Raw genomic sequence first — 20,629 nt, forward strand, 5'->3', positions numbered from 1 at the left:
GAAGAGGAAGAGGGGACAGAAGGCTCAGACTTGCCAGAAGTATCTGGCCCACTTGGCCCTCTCTCCACATTCTCTAACAGAAAAACTTCAGACACCAACACATGTTCCCTCATGACATAAGAAACTTGCTACCTTGGGTTAAAAGACCAAACAATGGGAAAAATTAATTAGAAGTATGGCAGATCATGGATGGAAAAAGCTGCCCTTGTACAGCTTTGAAAACCCTCAGCAGGCCCTGGAATCATCTCTAAAAATGTACAGTGTTGCCTCTATGCAAAGTGTTTTTCATTTTGATTGGAATTTTCACTTGTAAGGGGGCAATTTCTGTAGCATTTGGCCAAAATATTTTAGATCCTGAATTTGTAGATCTAAACTCATTTGTGCTTCTTCTAAGTAGAACAGTCAGGTTGAACTTGTGGGCCAACAGTCGACATTGTGCCAAACAAAATATTTTCTTCTTTGAGGCAAGTAATGAGTTCCAATATTCTTGAGCCTTTCTTACATAAGGAAATGGATCACATCATTAAAGCTGCCTTAAAGGAAAATCTATGAAAGCATTTATGAAGTTAACATTCCAGAAGAAAAGGAATAACACCAATAGAGAGAATTCTTAATTACTGTTTTGTGCCTTCCGATGACTTCACGTTTTGTGTCAGTCTCTGAGACTCCCAGTCATCACATTATGTGCAAGAGTGCACGGCACTGATCATGGGATGGGTGGCTACTGGTTCTGGTGGAAGCAACCAGTTAGGCAACTAGAGGCAGTCATGACACCTTGTACAATCAGTAACGATTTGTTGTTTAAGACGATGGGTTGGAGAGGAATCCCGGGATGAGGAGATAGAAGACCACATGGTTCTGCCACTTATTCCTTCTATAACTTTAGGTGGGTTACTTGTCTCATCTAAACTGCCACCTCCTTATCTGGAATATGGGAATACAATTTATTTCAGCAAGTTATTATGAAATCTAAGTAAGATATATATGAAAAGTTGCTTTATGTGGAAAAATAATATAAATGAGAAGATATGTTATTATTGCTATATGATTATTACTATTATTAAATTCAGTCACAGAATGGCCTACATACTGATTAATAAACTATGATAGATAAGCAGGAGTCTGCAGTTTAGGGTCTCAAAATAACAATGAAAACATAAATGTCAGATCTTTACGCGCACACACACAAACACAGAGATACAGACATACACACAGCAATTTTTTTAGTAGGTGCCCTTTGTAAAGATGAGGAGATTTTTTTCATCTTTCTAGTTCTTGCCACCTATTGGGCAAGTAGTCAAGGCAGGGCTCTCTTTAGATTTCAGAATCACAGCTTAAAAGAGTAAATTTACTGTAGAGGGTTGAGGTGACTGGGTGATGGACATTAGGGAGGGTATGTGCTATGGGGAGTGCTGTGAATTGTGTAAGACTGGTGAGTCACGGGCGCCTGGGTGGCTCAGTGGGTTAAGCCGCTGCCTTCGGCTCAGGTCATGATCTCAGGGTCCTGGGATCGAGTCCCGCATCGGGCTCTCTGCTCAGCAGGGAGCCTGCTTCCTCCTCTCTCTCTCTGCCTGCCTCTCTGCCTACTTGTGATCGCTCTCTGTCAAATAAATAAATAAAATCTTTAAAAAAAAAAAAAAAAAAAAAAAGGACTGGTGAGTCACAGGCCTGTACCCCTGAAACGAATAATACATTATACGTTAGTAAAAAATAAAAAATACAAAAAAAAGAAAAAGAAAATTTACTGTATATCCAAACTTCTTTGCAGTTGAGAAAATTAGAACTTGCCGATTAGTTCCAATTAGTCCTTGGTTCGAACAAATAGTCAATGCCAGAAGAGGGATGATAAGAGCTGATCACATCAAGTAAATGTGAGACAGAAATGAATGCCTTGGAACAGCCTAGATCTGATGTTAAATCCTGAAGTGATCTTGTCACATTAAGACGCAGAATCTTCTGTCTGCAAGTGAGTGAGGTTCTTGAGTAACTGGCTAAGCCTGATGCATCAGGTCAGAGAGGGATTATTGTTCAGGCTGAGTGTAACCAATGGATTTTTGTCATTTTTCTGATATCATTCAATTGTATTATCTGTAAGGATATGGTTTAGAAACCACTGCCATGGTATAATTCTTGTTAACTGCTTACACAAACAAGTCATCCTTACCATTTACTAATCAGCCATTATGTGCCAGGTATTCTATCTACTTAAACTGATTAACTTAATCCTCCCACCAATCTGGAAGGTTGGTACTATTCTCCTGTTCTACAGATGAAATCAAAGCTCGGGAGTGCCTAGGTGGCTCAGTTGGTTAAGCATCTGCCTTTGGCTCAGGTCATGATCCCAGGGTCTTGGGACTGAGCCCCACATCCACTTCCCTGCTCAGTAGGGAATCTACTTCTCCCTCGCCCCCTGGCCCTCTCCTCGTTTGGGCTCTTGCTCTCATTTGCTCTCTTTCTCTCTCTCAAGTAAATAAACAGAGTCCTTAAAAAGAAAGAAAGAAGGAAATCAAAGCTCAGAAAAGCTAGGGAAGTTACTTAAGGCCACAGAACTGGTAAATTTCAGAAGCAGGATTCTAAGTCAGGTCTGTAATATCCTGAAGTCCAGGCTCTTTATGCCACTTACAACAGTGGGTATGGATGGCTAAGAGACTAAGACTTGTTCTTCCATGGGTGGCCACATTTTCAGTTCCTAGCCAGTCTGAGAACAAGACTGCTGCACAAGAATCAGCTGTCCCAAACCAGAGTTGCTTGCTTAAGATGATTCACATACCAAGATTCTGTTTCAAACAAGTGCTCTATTAGAATCCTTCCCTGTTGCAGTGAATTCACACTGTTTTGACCCTATATCTAGTCTAAACCTTTCCATCTGATTTTGTCCTCTTGCAATTTTCATAAACACTTCAGGTTCCTTCCTTAAATATGAAGGGAAAGAAAAGAATCATGACAGTCAAATATGGGGACTTGGGTTTTAATTAACATAAGAAATTCATGAATTTATGAATTTATTTAAGAATTATGAATTCTTGGGGCGCCTGGGTGGCTCAGTGGGTTAAAGCCTCTGCCTTCGGCTCAGGTCATGATCTCAGGGTCCTGGGATCGAGCCCCACATCGGGGGAGCCTGCTTCCTCCTCCTCTCTCTCTCTGCCTGCCTCTCTGCCTACTTGTGATCTTTGTCTGTCAAATAAATAAATAAAATCTTTAAAAAAAAAAAGAATTATGAATTCTTACATAAGAAATAGAGATCTGGGCAAACACTCAAGTGAAATAGGATTTGGTTCCTCCTTCAGGTTAAGGCATGACAGTAAATACTTTCTGCATAACTAAGTAACTGAAAGCAGACCTGTCCACTCTTTTTCTTGGGAACCAGATTCATATTCGAACATTATGCAAAGGATCCTGGAAAGAAAGGTGAGAAGCTTTTCAGTATTTGACAATCTGGCTCAAATAATGTTACCTGCAGAACATACGAATTATGCTTTTCTTTAGAAAACTGACTGCATGTGCAGGGCATATGGGCAGGGGATGGGCTGATGACTAAATTGGAGTCAGAACATCTCTGAGTCCGGGCTCTGTAACTTCCTGACTGCGCGGCCTTTGGCAAGTCACACAATCACTCTGATTCCTCATGGGTAAAATGGGCCTAAGAAGGGAAATCCCTGGCTACAGCATGAGGACCAACTGAGGGCCAAATGAGAGAAAAGATGGGAAAGAACTTTCTAAGCTGGGAAGTGCTAGGTAACGCAAGGAGTTAGTAGCAACCCCAGCACTTCCGCTCTTTGCCCTTGACTCTCTGTGCCAGTGCCTCTGGGGAAGGTGGGTTGAAAAGTGTTGTGCTGAGGATACTGGTCAGTTTTAGATTCAGATGCTAAACCACAGCTTCAGTGCTGCAGAAAGGCAGGGCAAAGCCTGCTTTCTCCAACTGCCCTTGAGATTCCAGTTTCCTCTCTTCACCTTTCACCCACTGCCCTGCCTCTGAACAGGGAAGTGTCAGGCCCTCCTCCCCCATGCTCACAGGAGGAGGGAAGCCAGCACTGAGCCCTGAAGAGCCTGGCTCACTAAGAATTACTATGGACTGAGCACTTTCTGTATACCAGGGGGAAGCTAAGTGTTTTAGACACACAATCCTGTGTATTTCTCATGTCAGAAAATGTATGATTAGTATCCCCATTTTACAGATGAGGAAACTGAGAGACAGAGATGTCAAATAACTTGCCCAAGATTACATGTAGACAGCAGGCTCTACAAAGAGTCAAATCTAGGTGCTCTGATTCTAAAACCCACCTCCTCACACGGTAAACTATGCTGCCTTCTTAGGAGCCAGAGTAATCTCTGGCTCACATCCGTCCTCACTCGTAGCTTCCTGCCACCAATGCAACTCAGGTGGTGGTATCCAGTTTCTGAAGAGAGCAAATCCCGAGAACAATGCTAAGGATGGTCCAGCAACTCCATTTTCTACTCACTGCATAGACCTGACCTCAAGTCCTCTTCTGTGCGGGTAGCCAAGCATTCACCTGGTAACCTATCTCTTTTCGTTCCTGGGGTTTCTGACTCATGGATGTCATAAAGGTGTCTAACTCTAGCTTTAGCCAAGGTAGGAATCAAGTTGTAATCAAGGCAGGGTTTGATGTGGTGGTCACAATCAAGGAACACCTATGACCTGGGGATGGTACCTGCTAACAAAGGCAGAAACTGGTGCCAGTCCCTCATCTCCATTGACCAGAGGAATCACCATCTCCATTGAGTATTTCCTGAGCATCCTGGAGTGTCACACCCAATGCCAGGGGCCATGTCCTTGCACATGATAAGGAGCTTTGACAGGAGACACAGTAGTAAGAGGTAGTATATGATGAAAACAGATCAGTGTTTCGGAAAGCAAGTGAAATTGAATTCTGAAGCTTTGCGCAGTGGCAGTATCGTAGCCAATGAGGTTTATCCGAGGCGCGATTATTGCTAATTGAAATTGAATTCTGAAGAAGAGACAAGTTGGGGTAGAGTCTTTATGAGGGAGGCAGTGAACTGGACTTTGAAGGAAGGGGGGGGGATCTGACATGAGAAAAGGGGTAGGGAGAGATGGGAGAAAAGAAAGAAAGGATGGCATTGTGGGAGAAGATAATCTGCAAAGGCAGGAGAAGAACCTGCAAAGGCTAGTTCAAGACAAGTGGGAATGAGTGCTGGTGTGGAAGGATGCTTTCCCCTGGTTGAAACAGAAATGGCTTCAACCAGTGAATTCTTCCACATAGCCCAGAGGTTGGATAGACTTCTGGATAGCTTGATCCAGCAGCCAAACAGAGCCAATGTCTTTTCAAGTGTCTCCTCTACAGTTCCCAGATCGTTTGTCTTCAACCCGTAAGGCAATATAATCCCTTGTTCAACAAGACATAGATTGATTTATCTTTTCCAGAAATCTCCAGCTGGCCTTTTTTTTTATATTTCATTGGCTCAAACTCGCTTTAGACCTTCCTGTTTCTAAACCCTGATGAAGGAAATGAATATTATGACTGGCTTATACCAGTGGATCTCAGACTTTAACATTCCTTGGAATCAATGGGAGGAATCCTAAAAGCCACACAATGCTACCCTGTCTACTTCAGAGTTTCTGATTCCAAAGTTCTGGGGTTACATTTCTAACAAGTTGCCATGTGATGCTAGTGCTGCTGGTCTGGGACTATACTTTGAGGACTACTATCTTAGAGTATCATTTGGGGTAGAATAGAGGTTGGGGTATCACCCTGTAATGTATCCTATGATATGGTTACCAAATATTCTGGTTTGCCCACACATTTTCTTTTTACCCCTGTTAAACTAGTGTAATTATGTCCCCTTTCACTTTCAAAAGTGCCTTGGTCATTTTCACATATAAATTACATGGTTACCTTACTACTGGAGGCCATGAGATCAAGTTCAAGTCAAAGATTCTTCTTTATAAGTCAACACAGGCTAATGAACTAGGACTCATCAATAAAATATGTGTACCAATTTGGAGATCTTTGTCCCGCATCCAAGGACCTAAAAGAGAGAGAGAGGAAAAAACCCATCACTATGAACCATGTTTTATGCTGTTGGATCCTGACTGATGTGTATTGGAAGCATTGCTCTTAATTTGTATGGAAACTATTCTCTCCTCATGATAAATACAACTTTTGATATCCTTTTTTGGATATTTTTTGAATGTTTTGCTAAACATTCTTAAGAGTATAACTCATTTTACTAAACAGTAAGGCATCGACAGCAACTAACTCATTTGTCTTATGCTCACTGACACAATTTTTAGGAAAACACAAAACATATTTTATATTAAGGTAAAATACCATATTTTATAAACTTTGACCATAATGCAGCTCATAGTAAAACAGAGTTCTGAATTAATACATAGTGTTGATTGCCAAGTATTTTTGGCTCATCCAGAACTGAAAGTTTTTATTGAAAATTTACTACATGTGGCAGTCATACTAAGAGGCCATGTAATTTCTGGAAGAAAAGCAGTGAAAGAATATTCTTATTTTTCTTTCTTAATCTAGTTTCTTTTTCTTGGTTTTTTCTGCCTAAAGGCTACCAATCACTAGGTATGAAATGATTTTACACATTAGACACCTCTAAGCTTATTCATGGAATCCACTAATGATCTCTTTGAGTTTCTTAAGAAACTGGTAACTCTCAGTGATTGGGATGCAGTTTAAGAATTTACTTAAATCACTTCCTCCCAACCCCATACAAAATCATAAATCCACACCTAATCCAGATGAGGATCATAGATATATTGTTGCTTTCTGCAAAACCAAGAACTGTGAAACTTTACTTAATCCAATATTGTTTGACTTTTGCTGTTTTAAGCCTTTTACTGAACTTTTCTTATTATGCCAAAATAACCACATATGGTTTCAATCCCTCAAGAGAAGGACAACTTGGGGTAAATCTAGTAGAACAGCAACATTTAAAAGTTTAAATACTAGAATTTTTGAATTGTAGAGCCCCTAGCAGTCTTCTGTTCTAAACGTCCATTCACTACAGGAATCTCCTCCCCAACATCACTACAAGAATGGTTCTTTGAACTGAATTCTGACTTCCAGTGATAGGAAGGTCACGGCTTCAGAGGGTGGGCAACTGGATTCAAGGTTGAACAGCTTTAGTTAGAAAGCTTTCTTATGGTGAGTTACGACATGCCTCCCAAAATGTTTACTTTAGAGGGCAACAGACTGTACTGTAGACTGAACTGTGTCTTCCCCAAATTTGTATGTTCAAGCCCTAACCCACAATGTAACTGAATTTGGACAAAGGGATTTTTGGAGGTAATTAAAATTAAATGAGTTTATTTGGGTGGGGTCCTAGTTTAGTAGGGCTGGTGTCTTTATCCTCTGCAAGTGCTGAGAAAAGGCCATGTGAGCACACAGTGAGCAGAGGGCCATCTGCAAGCCAGGGAGGGAACACTGCCCAGAAACTGAATAGGTTGGCACCTTGATGTTGGACTTCTGGCTTCCATAACTGTGATAAATAAATTTCCATTAAGCCATCTAGTCTATGGTATTTTGTTACAGAAGCCTGAGCTGGCCAAGACTACATGTACTTGCCTTTTCTATACCAGAGCTATCAACTGTCATGCCCATTCTAACACAGTCTTTAAAATGAAAATTCACAGTGAGTTCAATTTTTCTTTAAGTGAGAACATTTCCAGTTCACTGTCTAGACTGCCCATTTTGAGATCACTCCAGCTTGTGCCTGTCTCATCAAAATAATGTTGTCTAGAACAGAACATAGAATATTCTAAGTTCATTCTGACCAATGCAGAACACACGGAAACATTTTTTTTCTGTGAGCCAGATTCCATATATCCTCATGTACCATACATAACACAATTTTGGTTTTGATTTTTCAGAAACACATTGTATGCCAGTTAAACTTAAGGCCACCTAAAATTTGCATTTTGTTAAGATGAGCTTCTTTCTGGGCCCTTCAGAAGGCTCTTATTATCAAGTATGAGAACATATGGGAAAATGTAGAAGATGAAAGAAAATTGAAATTTCACTATACAAATGTGAGCTCTAAGGACTAGTTGGTTTATATAATATAAAATCAGTTATATACTATGTTGGCAGGCATTAAATGCTATTAAAAAAAAACAAGAAAAAGTAGAGCAGGGAAGGGCGTGTTGGGACTACCTTCTTCCAGTCACAACACAGCAGGAATCACTGGGTCTCACCAACATAGCTGTCGCTTTTTCAGTTTCTGCGGTCTCAACTCTGGGTGTATGACCGCAACCATTTTAGTCTAGGCATGAATGGTAAACTGATTAACTTGGAAATTTATTATGTATTTTACATATTTAATATTTCTAATGTAGAGTTGTTGTAGACCGTGGTAATTAATTCAGCTGAGGAAGTATTCATTGAGTTACTCATTTAGAAAATCAGCTTGTGATTTTATTTATTAGTGGTACATCTGATTTTGAAAATGTCTTCATTTAATCAATTGATTAATCACCCACCATTTAGACAACAAATATTTATGGAGTGCTTGTTATGCAGAAATCTGAATCATATGTACATGTATTGCAAGTACAGTTACAGAATTACGAACTCTAGAATTCCTGGGTGTTTACAAAGGTGGAATTAGACATCTAGAAACATCATGAAGTTAAAAATGGCAGTATTTCTAATCCAAAGAATATGGCTGATCCAATATTCTAATCCAAAGAATATGAGCATTTTTCTTTTTTTGCTTTATGATTATGTAAGAACATGTAGGCTGATCTTACAATATCTCTCTAGTAGATAAATTAACATGTTTCCTAACCATATACGTGGGGGGAATTCTGAGAAGACAGATGGCTTACCCTTAGTCACTTAGGGAGTGTTAATACCGGAATGGAAACCTTGGGTTTTAGCATCATTGTCTAGCAACATCTAATCTCTGATCCAGTTACTATAAGAGGTCACACACCTTTGTCTCCAGGCCTCCCTGGGACCCAAGGGGGCCTTTACTATCATACCCACTCAGACCTCACCTGTTTCTGGAGTTCATGTCATTGACATCAAAAGGCCTCAGATATGAGAAGTTCTCAGGGAGCTAGAGGCTGTCTTTGCCAGTGAGTTTCTCCATCTGGTCCAGGTACCAGCAAGTACAGAAGAAGGAGGAGTAAAGGGGCAGGAGAAGAGGATACAGAAGGAATCAACCATGTTTATTTCAACTCCTTTATCTTACTGCAGCTCCCAACTTGCAACTGGATATGTGACCTTCTCCTGTACAATTATGGGCATAGAGGGCGGGGGGAGAAAATGATAATCACAAAAGAAATCTAGGTATGTGTCCCCGACCATTTCACTTTTGGGAATGCCATGTCCAGGTCTTAACTTTTGGGACATTTTCATCTGGAGATTTTCAACCTGGTTAAAAAATGGGCAGGAGTATTACCGCATCAGAATGTATCAAAAATATGTCTGGGAAGGGTGTTAAAACACGAATTTCTGCCTCCTACATTCAACCCCCCCCAAACCCGCCCTCACCAAAGGATCTCATGTGAGCAAAGATTCCTAACCCTGGCTACACATTAAAAATACCTACAGAGGGGCACCTGGGTGGGTCAGTTGGTTAAATTTCTGCCTTTGGCTCAGCTCATGACCTCAGTGTCCTAGGAAGGAGACCCACTGGGCTCTCTGCTCAGCAGGGTGTCTGCTTATCCCTCTCCCACTGCCTCTGTCCCTCCCCACTGCTAGTGCTCTCTCTCTCTCTCTCTCTCTCTAATAAGTAAATAAAATCTTTAAAAAAATAATCAAATAAAATTACCTGTGGAATTTTTAAAAAAATTACCCAGGTCAGGTGCGGGTGGCTCAGTAGGTTAAGTCTCTGCCTTCAGTTTGGGTCATGATCTCAGGGTCCTGGGATCGAGTCCCACATTGGGCTCTCTGCTTGGCAGGGAGCCTGCTTCCTCCTCCATCTCTCTCTCTGCCTATTTGTGATCTCTCTCTCTCTGTCTGTCAAATAAATAAATAAAATCTTAAAAAAAAAAAATTACCCAGGCCTGGGCCCCACCTCCAGGTTTCTGGGTTCTTTGGTCTGAGACACAATCCTGACTAAAGTATTTCCTTAAGTTCCATATGCTTTTTTTTCTTTTATTTTTTTCAGTGTTCCAAAATTCATTGTTTATGCACCATACCCAGTGCTCCATGCAACATGTGCCCTCCATAATACTCACTACCAGGCTCATCCCACTCTCCACCTTCCCTCCAAAACCCTCAGTTTGTTTCTCAGAGTCCACAGTCTCTCATGGTTTATCTCCGCCTCCAATTTCTCCCAACTCACTTCTCTTCTCAATCTCCCATTGTCTTCCATGCTATTCCTTATGCTCCATAAGTAAGTGAAACCATATGATAATTGACTCTCTCTGCTTGACTTATTTCACTCAGCAGAATCTCTTCCAGTCCCATCCATGTTGATACAAAAGTTGGGTATTCATCCTTTCTGATAAAGGCATAATACTACATTGTCTATATGGACCATATCTTCTTTATCCATTTGTCTGTTGAAGGGCATCTTGATTCTTTCCACAGTTTGGTGACTGTGGCCATTGCTGCTATGAACATTGGGGTACAGGTAGCCCTTCTTTTCACTACATCTGTATCTTTGGGATAAATATCTAGTATTTACAGGGTAAACTGCAATTGCAGGGTCATACGGTAACTTAAGGAATCTCCACACTGCTTTCCAAAGTGGCTGCAGCAACTTGCATTCCCACCAACAGTGTAAGAGGGTTCCCCTTTCTCCACATCCTCTCCAACACTTGTTGTTCACTGTCTTGTTAATTTTAGTCATTCTAACTGGTGTAAGTTGGTATCTCAATGTGGTTTTGATTTGAATGTTTCTAATGGCTAATGATGATGATAATGATAATCATGTGTCTGTTAGCCATTTGTATGTCTTCTTTGGAGAAGTGTCCACATCTTTTGCCCATTTTTTGACATGATTATCTGTTTTGTGTGTGTTGAGTTTAAGGAGTTCTTTATAGATCCTGGATATCAGCCCTTGGTCTAGAGTGTCATTTGTGAGTATCTTCTCCCATTCCATGGGTTGCCTCTTTGTTTTGTTGGCTGTTTCCTTTGCTGTGCAGAAGCTTTTGATCTTGATGAAGTCCCAAAAGTTCATTTTCGCTTCTGTTTCCTTTGCTTTGGAGACATATCTTGAAAGAAGTTGCTGTGGCCAATGTCGAAGAGGTTACTGCCTATGTTCTCCTCTAGGATTTTGACAGATTCCTGCCTCACGATGAGGTCTTTTATCCATTTCGAGTTTATCTTTGTGTGTGGGGTAACAGAATGGTCGAGTTTCATTCTTCTACATATAGATGTGCAATTTTCCCAGCACCATTTATTGAAAAGACTATCTTTTTTCCACTGTATATTTTATTCCTCAACTTCATAAAATCTATGAAAAACCCACAGCGAATATCATCCTCAATGGGGAAAAGCTGACAGTCTTTCCTTTGAGATCAGGAACATGACAAGGATGTCCACTCCCATCACTGTTGTTCAGTATAGTACTGGAAGTCCTAGCAACAGCAATCAGACAACAAAAAGAAATAAAAGATATTCAGATTGGCAAATAAGAAGTCAAACTATCTCTCTTTGCAGATGACACAATACTTTATATGGAAAACCCAAAAGATTCCACCCCCCAACTACTAAAACTCATACAGCAATTCAGAAATGTGGCAGGATACAAAAATCAATGTACAGAAATCAGTTGCTTTTTTATAAAAAAAAAAATGGAAAGGGAAATTAGAGAATCGATTCCATTTACCATAGCACCAAGGACCATAAGATACCTGGGAACAAACCTAACCAACGAGGTAAAGGATCTGTACTCAAAGAACTACAGAACACTCATGAAAGAAACCGAAGAAGACACAAAAAGATGGAAGCGCATTCCATGCTCATGGATCAGAAGAATAAACATTGTTAAAATGTCTATACTGCCTAGAGCCATCTATACTTTCAATGCCATCCTGACAAAATTCCACCAACATTTTTCAAAGAGCTGGAACAAACAATCTTAAAATTTGTATGGAACCAGAAGAGACCCAAAACTGCTACGGAAATGTTGAAAAAGAAAAACAAAACTGGGGGCATCACGTTGCTTGATTTCAAGCTTTACTACAAAGCTGTGATCACCAAGACAGCATGGTACTGGTACAAAAACAGACACATAGACCAGTGGAACAGAGTAGAGAGCCCAGATATGGACCCTCAACTCTACGGTCAAATAATCTCCATGTGCATTTAATATGCAGCCAGAGCCACTGTCCTGGTGATCTAGGAGACAGCATCCTCCACCAGGAGTGTTAATGTGGAGAAGGAAGCATGAGAGCCATCAGTCCAGTCTTTCTTAAAGTGTTTCACACACCAGCAGCATATCAGTATCACCTAGGAACTTATTAGAGATTCAAATTCTCAGGCCTAACTCTAGACATGCTCTCAAGGTTATAGTCCACGAATTGATGTTTTTAAAAGCCCTCCAGGTGATTCTGATGCACAGTAAAATTTGCAATCCTAACTTAACCTATAGCATTCTAAACTTATAACTTGAACATAACTGTTTAGATACCTGTCCTTTCTGATAAAGAAAGGTATAAACCTGAGTACAGATAGGGCTCCATTTAGCTAAAGATGTTAAGTGTGGCAATAGAAATGTCAGACATTAACCAGGAAGGACTCTGCGTGTGAGGGAAGAGGCTGTACTTTTGTTCTGTGAAATAGGCTCCTTCTCAGGAAATCACATCATACAGGCAGCCATCCTTTCACCTTGAGCTAACGCTCTTCTTGCATTGACAATAAGTTTATATTTTAACCTACTCTAGGCAGGCTCTTGCCCATAATCAAATAATGTTTTCAAAGACAATAAAGATCAACAAACACGGCCCTACACTAGCCAAAGGGACTGGAAAACACTCAAAGCCACCTGACCCAAGATGTCTCATGGGAGTCTTGTGGGAATCCACTGGGTTCTCAATTACAACAATAACATAAATGGCAGGCGAGAATTCTACCACTGAACCACCCATGCAACAATAACATAAATGATGTCATGCCAGACTGCTGTGGTCATGAGAGTTGGGGCAGAAGAGTGAGGTGCTGTCATCCGTTTTGACCCTCAATGACCTTTGTGGCTTTGAGAGAATCTTTAGATATGAGTCTACCGAGGAGGGATGATATGTATTTTGGAACATTCTCCATATCATCTTCTTTCCAGCTTTCAATCACATCAGTGAAGATGTGAGCAATGTCCCAAAGTAGGAAAACTGTGGTATCATAAGAAAAGCCTCCTGGTTGATAAACTCAAAGGCAGATTCAAAATTCTTTCTTGTGGAAGAAGCCATTATATCAGAGACCCAAAGGTTAAGTTGCTTCAGAGCCTACCTGTTTCAAATAGGTCATAAATTCCTGAGAAATAAATCACTCTTACTACGACTGAAGACATGCTTAAAGTCAGAATGTGATGGTAATGATTCACTCTGAGATTTCATATCAAAGCCACAGGAACTAAAAATGCAAGTGTATTTCCCAATGTGAAACATGACCTGCAATCTTAATCCATTTAACTTCCTCAAATTGCTGTATTACTTAAAACAGCCTATTTCTTCATTGAGCATAGATGAATTTCTTCTGTGGTAACTGTCACCATTTGACCCAATAATATGTCCAGCCTTTCCTCACTACCTGTGAGTTCTTCAAGGAAAGGTCATCAAATAAGCAGAATGGGTCTGTTTAAAAGTATGTGCTTGGGACCGGATTACCCATGTTCAAGTCTACCAACACGGCTTGTTAGGGGTGTATACCTGGAGGGATTTCTTCACCTTCCTAAAGTACTTTCTCCACTTGCAAAATGAGGAAATGACAGTAATGACCTCAGAGTATTAGCAATAGCACAGGGTTTGGTATACATGGAGTATTCAATAAATACTAGCTCTTATTTGAGGAAGCTATAGCATAATGGTTAAGAGCAGGATTTTAAGGCCAAATTGTCTGGTTCAAATCCATAGACAAGTTTATTAATCTCTCTGTGTTTCTACATCCTTCTGTATGATACAAAGATAGTAATGATATTATTTTACGGGTTGCTGAATCAAATGAGTTAACACACGTAAAATGCTTAGAACAGTAATTGGCACATGGCAAGCCTGGATTAACTATTAGTTAATAGTATGATGTAAGTATCATGACATAGGATTCCTGTAAGAACAAGTAGTGAGGTAAGAACCTGATCTCAAGTAGAATCAGACTAATAATACTCTCCTTAACTTCATTACCTGATTAACACTGGCTAGTTAATCAGAGCTGGAGTTGTAAAAGGAGTCCAGAAGGAAGTGGGACAACCTGCCATCAGCTCTGCCCCTCACATCTGTAGGGCACTGGGAGAAAAAAACTATGCAGCCTACCTACCATATTTTAAATACTTAAAAGTTATCAGGCTAAAAACTGTTAAAAATTTTCTATCCTCCTATTGATTGTTGAGGTATATAAATATATACCTCATATATAAGGTATATAAATATACCTTCTCAACAACCTGGAAGTTCAGGTTGGAATCCAGAATTCTCAGAGCTCCATATCATTAAGACGGGTAAAATCAAGAACCTGGAGGTACAGAGAAAGCCAGTGTCCAGCCCCTGGCCCCCAGGCCCTGGCCTCTAGCCTCCTCCCCTCTTCTCCTTCTTCTTTCTACCTCAGTGTCCAAGGTCAACCCAAGAACCCCCACTCCATACCCATCCCAATGATGGCAGTGTGCCACCTGGCTCAAGAAAATCTCAGGTAGATATTCTGCAATGTGGCCTGAGCTCTTTGGGCAGAACATTCCACTGTCTTGGGTACCAGGAACTCATTCGGGAGGCGGAGCATTACAGACTGAGTATTTGTGTCCCACGCCTCCAACTCCCAAATTCATAGATTAAATTCTAACTCCTACTATGGCTTATTTAGAAGTGGGGCCTCTAAGAAAGTACAGTAGAACAAGATAGTGGGCTGGAGCCCTGGGGGATTAGTGTCCTTCTGAGATGAGACAACAGAGCTTGTTTTCTCCCTCTCTCTGCACAGAGGAAAGACCATGTGAAGACATAGACAGAAGGCAATCATCTGTAAGCCAGAAACAGAGTTTTCACCAGAAATTATCCATGCTGGGACACTACTTATCTCAGACTTCTCATCTCTAGAACTGTGGAAAACTAAATTTCTGTTATTTAAGCACCCCTGAGTCTGTGATATTTTGTTATGACAGTCCAAACTGACTAATATAGGGAGCATGGGGTGGGCTCCTGGTGGGTGCACCCTCTGGCCTGCAGACTCCTTGACCTGTGTGGAGGAAGGCAGACAAAAGCTAGAGGACCTTTAAAGAGACATCCTTAGGGCAAGGATCCCCTTAAGCTCCCAAGGATGATCACCTTTCCCTGAAAGAGCTCAGGGAAAAGTGGAGAAATTGAATTTTATTGTACTTGACTAGATAGAGACACTCAGTGTGGGAATTTGGGTCAAAAACTAAGTGGACCTTGATAGTTTTTAGAAATTACCCTAAAGGGGGGTGCCTGGGTGGCTCAGTCAGTTAAGCATGAGCCTTTGTCTCAGGTCATGATCTCGGGGTCCTGGGACCCAGTCCCATATCAGGCTCCTTGCTCAGTGGGGAGCCTGCCTTTCCCTCTCCCATTCCCCTTGCTTGTGCTCTCTCTCTCTCTCTCACTCCCTCTGTCAAATAAATAAATAAAATCTTAAAAAAGAAAGAAAGAAAGAAAGAAAGAAATTACCCTAAGGGTCATCTAGCTTTCATTTTATAGCTGGAGAAACTGAGGTCTACAGACTTAAATAACTCTTTGCCTAGACCTTGTCTCCCTAAAATCTTAAGCAATACCCTTTCATTTGTTAGGTTAAGTTTCTCAATTTGTGTATTAACTGGCACAGGCCTCCTGAATTTGCTGGGACAACTTTGGAGAATGCTTGAAGAACCCTTGCCCGTTGCAGCCTAGATCCTGCTCCATCTGGGCTTGATAGGGCAAAATCATTTGGTTAAAAAACATACACAGCTGCCTTGTAAGTAGTTTCTCTTCACACTTATTAACTAAAGAAAAAGGGCATAACAACATTTCAAGAGTGAGGCTTTGGATATTTACAAACTATTATTCACCCCAATGAGACAAACATGTGACTAACAGCAAACATAGTCCAATGAGGTTCAAACAGTATGCTTATTTGCATTAAAACTCTATTCAGATCACATGAAGGAAGCACTTTGAAACTAGGCAGAGGTGGCCAAGCTGTATGTAGCTCAGTAACGGTGTTCACATTCTCTCACATGCCTGAGGGCCCAAGGGATTGGGAGAAGGGTGGTGGAACTTCAGAAGATCAGTCTAAGGACATGGTGTTGGTATCTAGCACACCTGTAGTTCTCTATAGTTTCTGTGTTTCCTATGACAAGAGACAATGACAGTCCTTCCAGGCAGAGAGAAAGGTCTAATTATATTATAATCTCCCTTCATCTGGGTAATTTCAATTTCAAATGACTCCCCCACAGTGGAAAACATTTGAGTTGACTGGCCATGCACTTTTATTATTCCTGTTTGAGAAGTGACAATTTTAAGATTCAGAGAGCCTAATGAAATGCTTGGCCCAAAGTCATACAGCTGATAAAAGAAGGGTTGAATTCATGTCTTCTGGCTTCAATTCCTCTGAAGTTTGAGTAAAAAAGAAAACAGCTAGAGTATGAATCTATCTTATTTGGACCTTGGCTGCACTTAGGAAATAAATCTATTTTGTTTTGTCTCAATAGGCCTCTAAGTGTGGGCATCCCTTGTTCAAAGCTTGGGCAATCCAGTAGTTCCAGGCCCTCACTTTAACTTCCAGAAGTGGAGTTGTGGTCCTTTTCCTTCTGCAGCTCTGCCTTTGACAGAAACGATCAAGGGCAACAGCTGATGCTCTTAGGTTTGACCAGACAAGGTCTCAACCAGTATCCAGTTTATCTCCTGAAAGGAATAAAAGTACGCAAAATAATTTTCCAAATAATTTTGTTAAAACATCGTTTAATGTCCACTGGCTTTTTCCTGGTTACAAGAAAAAGTTCTACAGATATCCTTGTGGAAAATTTATAAGGTGCAGAAAAGTATAAAGAGAAAATCAAGTTTACCTGTAATCTCACCTCTCTGAGATAATCACTGTGAACATCTTGATGTGTTTCCTCAAGTCTGTCTGTCCTACATTTAGAATACTCAGACCATACTATATATACAATATTTTATACCTTACTTTTTTCATTTAACATTCTATTTTACTCCATTTTCCCATGTCATTTGGAATTTTAAAAGATTATACACACACACTTATTTATTTATCCATATTTTATGGATGTACTACCATTTACTTACTTACCTTATTTATTTACCTATTATTTTTTCTTATGTCATGTTAGTCACCATACAGTAGTACATCATTAGTTTTTGATGTAGTGTTCCACAATTCATTGTTTGCGTATAACACCCAGGACTCCATGCCACTTATTTAAATGATTTTCTGCTCTTGGACACTTGGGTTTGCTTCCAATTTTTCAGTTTTATAAATATTCCATAGTAAAGGGTTTGGGGGCGGGGGGAAGAATTCTGTAACAAATATTCTTAACATGATTCTCTATTCCTATCTCTAATATTCCTAGAATTGAATCACGGAAGTGGAGTTACTGGACCAAAGACCACAAAACTTTTAAAGATTTTTGATATTTGGAGTCAAATCACTTTTCAAAGAGTTACCAGTTCGTTCCACCACTGGTGGTGTCAAGAGTGCCTCTTCCACACATCTACTCAAGAGTGATTTTTGCCTAATCGTTTCTCACTGGAATATAGGCTCCCAAATCAAACTATTTAGAACTGAACCCCAAATGGACCACTTCCTAGCTGTGTGGACTGAGAAAACTTGCTTAGCTGCTCTGTGACTTGGTTTTTCTTCCAGTAAGTGGGGATAGCAGTAGTACTTATTTTGTAGAATTAAATGATATATTACAAGTAAACATAGGAGTGCCTGTCATATAGTAAGTACTCAATAAATGCTGGTCTATTATCATAAATAAAATTATCTTCCACTTTGGGGCACTGGGGTGGTTCAGTGGGTTAAGCCTCTGCCTTTGGCTCAGGTCATGATCTCAGGGTCCTGGGATTGAGCCCCACATCAGGCTCTCTGCTCAGCGGGGAGCCTGCTTCCCCTTCTCTCTCTCTGCCTGCCTCTCTGCCTACTTGTGATCTTCCTCTCTGTCAAATAAATTTTTAAAAAATCTTAAAAAAATTATGTTCCAATTTGATATGTGAAAAACTATTTCATTGTTGCATTAAATTATATTCTTTGATTACCGATGATGATAAAGTTCTTTATGCTTATTGGCCAATTTGTATGTGTGTATATGAATTGTCTATTCCTACTTGTTTGTGTTTTCTTGTTAGAGATTTGTTAGAGTCCTTTGTGTATTAAGGATATTAACCTCGTGCATGTCATCTATACTGCAAATCTTATTCCCTGTTTGTAAGTGGCTTTTAATGTTTGTCTATGACTTTTTTTCATGATCTAAATGCTTAAACTTCCATGTAGTCAAATACAGTATTTTTCTCTGACATTTCTTCTATTGCTTTTATGGTTAGAAATCCAGCCCTCCTCCCACATTGGTTTATAACACATAACTTATCATTCATAAACTGAGTTTTTACATGTTCTAAGGTCTGTTTTGAGATTCACTAAATATTCCATTTTTTGCATCAACCTGAGTGTTTTAATTATTCTAGTTTTTAATACCTGATAGCTCTTCTCTTTCCATTTTTTTAGAAGTTTCTGAATGCTTATTCTTTTAGTTTAATATCATGTTATCATGTCCCCACACATAAAAACTCTTTTAATTAAATTTTTATTAAACCTATCATTTAATTTCTGTTTCAGGAACATGGAATATTTCTTCATTGATTACGATTTTATTTTAAAAATTTTACAGGCTTGCTGTTTTTGTTTTTGTGATTGTTTTCACATAGGCCTATATGTTTCTTGCTAGGATTATTTCTATAGCTTTTAATATTTTTGTATTATAAATGGACTTGTTTCTTCCTCCATATGCTCCAACTTGTTGCTGGTAAATGGGGCATAGACAGATTTCTGGATACTTTGTATTCGATAGCTCTGAAGAAGTTTCTTAGGAATTGCAGAAGGTTTATGGTTTCTGTTTGAGTTAGTTGGGTACATAATCAGATCATCTGGAAATAATATAAATTTTTTTCAAATAAACTAATCTCCTATTTCTATTTTATGGATATTGTCACTTGCTGAAAATATGTGTAAGACACAATGTCTAAAGCAATCTGTCCTTCCTTGTTCCCTCCACTCTGACAATAACCAGAGTGGGGGAGGGGAGGGGAGCACAGAGAGAGATGGTGCTTTTCTGAGAACAGCATAGAAGGCCTCTGGGTAGCAGTTTCTTTGGTCCTGAGTGGTTCCAGATGGACTGTGGTCAGTAATCTGCAACCTTCCTTGTTCCCTTTCCCTCTGCCTGAGTCCTGCTCCTTCTCTCCCTCCTCCCTCCCTGAGGACAAGGCAGTGGCCAAAGCCTCTGCAATGAGGAGAGAAGTTGCTAACATGCTTCTTGTTCCTGTAAGAACTTATTGGTCTTTGGTCAAAAGGTAGGATCCTGAATCATGTGCTAGGGCCCTTAGTGCATCTTCCTTGATGTAGTTCCTCCCTCCCCTCCATCTTCCCTGCTCCTGCCTTCCTTGGAGCTACCAGCAACACCCACTTTGATTCCTACAACAGCTTTTTAAATGGCTCCCTGCCAATCCATTCTCCTCACAGGCTAATAGTTTAAAAACCAAAATCAGAATGCACTCCTTTATTAAAAACCTTTCAGTGGCTCTCCGTACTACTTAAAATAAAACATACACTCCTTAACATGGTCCCATGTGCTTGGTCCCTTCCTAACTCCAATATCTTGTACCACCTCTCTTTCCTTTGCTCTCTGGGCTCCCATCACTCTGCCTTTTTTCTGTCCGTAGAACATACCACGAGCATTTCACTTCAAGTCCTTTGGACTTTCTACTCCTTTTGCCTAACTTTCTTGCTCCAGTCCTTGGCATGTATTCACTTCCTCATTATTCAGGCCTCATATCCAATACGTAAATCCCTACCCTGCCCTAGCCACAGCATCTTATTTGTGCTCTTCATGGCACAACAATCTACATTAATTTTGTTTATCCTTTACTTATCTTCTGTGTGTTTGCCACCTGGAATGTAAACTCTAAGATGTCAGGACATTTTGTGCTTCTGTTTGAAGCCCTGGTATCTAGGATGGTGGCATGGAAGGGACATGAACAACGTGATTTCTTCCTAGAAAATGGAGTCTGCTCCCCCGGCTTGCATGCATTTTGGGAAATGATCCCAGGGAAGGAGGAATGCCACTGATACAAATGACTGTTCTCATGTGGCCACTGTAGGGGACCATTCAAGACTAGGGATCATGGTGATGGACATCTTCTATGCAACTATGGAGAACAAATCTCAGAACTGTCCATTCAAGGGACAGAGAAAGGGGTGTCTACCCACCAGATCTGATTTGCAGCTCTAGTCAAGGGATTACTTTCCATGGGTGT

The 20,629-nt window shown here is 40.3% G+C and overlaps 1 long non-coding RNA gene and 1 pseudogene across 2 annotated transcripts in view; one reads left to right on the plus strand and one right to left on the minus strand.

Moving 5' to 3' along the window:
* Window positions 1-20,629, minus strand: part of LOC132027915 (uncharacterized) — a 36,213-nt gene that overhangs the window by 8,848 nt on the left and 6,736 nt on the right. Inside the window, exons 3-5 of one of the 2 annotated variants that reach the window (XR_009407247.1) lie at window positions 9,778-11,533; window positions 8,999-9,093; window positions 5,874-6,006 (exon numbers count right to left, since the gene is read on the minus strand). This is a non-coding gene — a long non-coding RNA (uncharacterized LOC132027915). Of the gene's footprint in view, window positions 1-5,873; window positions 6,007-8,998; window positions 11,534-20,629 lie in introns of both variants that reach the window. The other variant, XR_009407246.1, reaches the window with a different exon arrangement.
* On the plus strand, window positions 4,894-4,975 carry LOC132028901 (U4 spliceosomal RNA; annotated as a pseudogene).

Source organism: Mustela nigripes, chromosome 12, assembly GCF_022355385.1.
Source record: "Mustela nigripes isolate SB6536 chromosome 12, MUSNIG.SB6536, whole genome shotgun sequence".
Taxonomy (NCBI): domain Eukaryota; kingdom Metazoa; phylum Chordata; class Mammalia; order Carnivora; family Mustelidae; genus Mustela; species Mustela nigripes.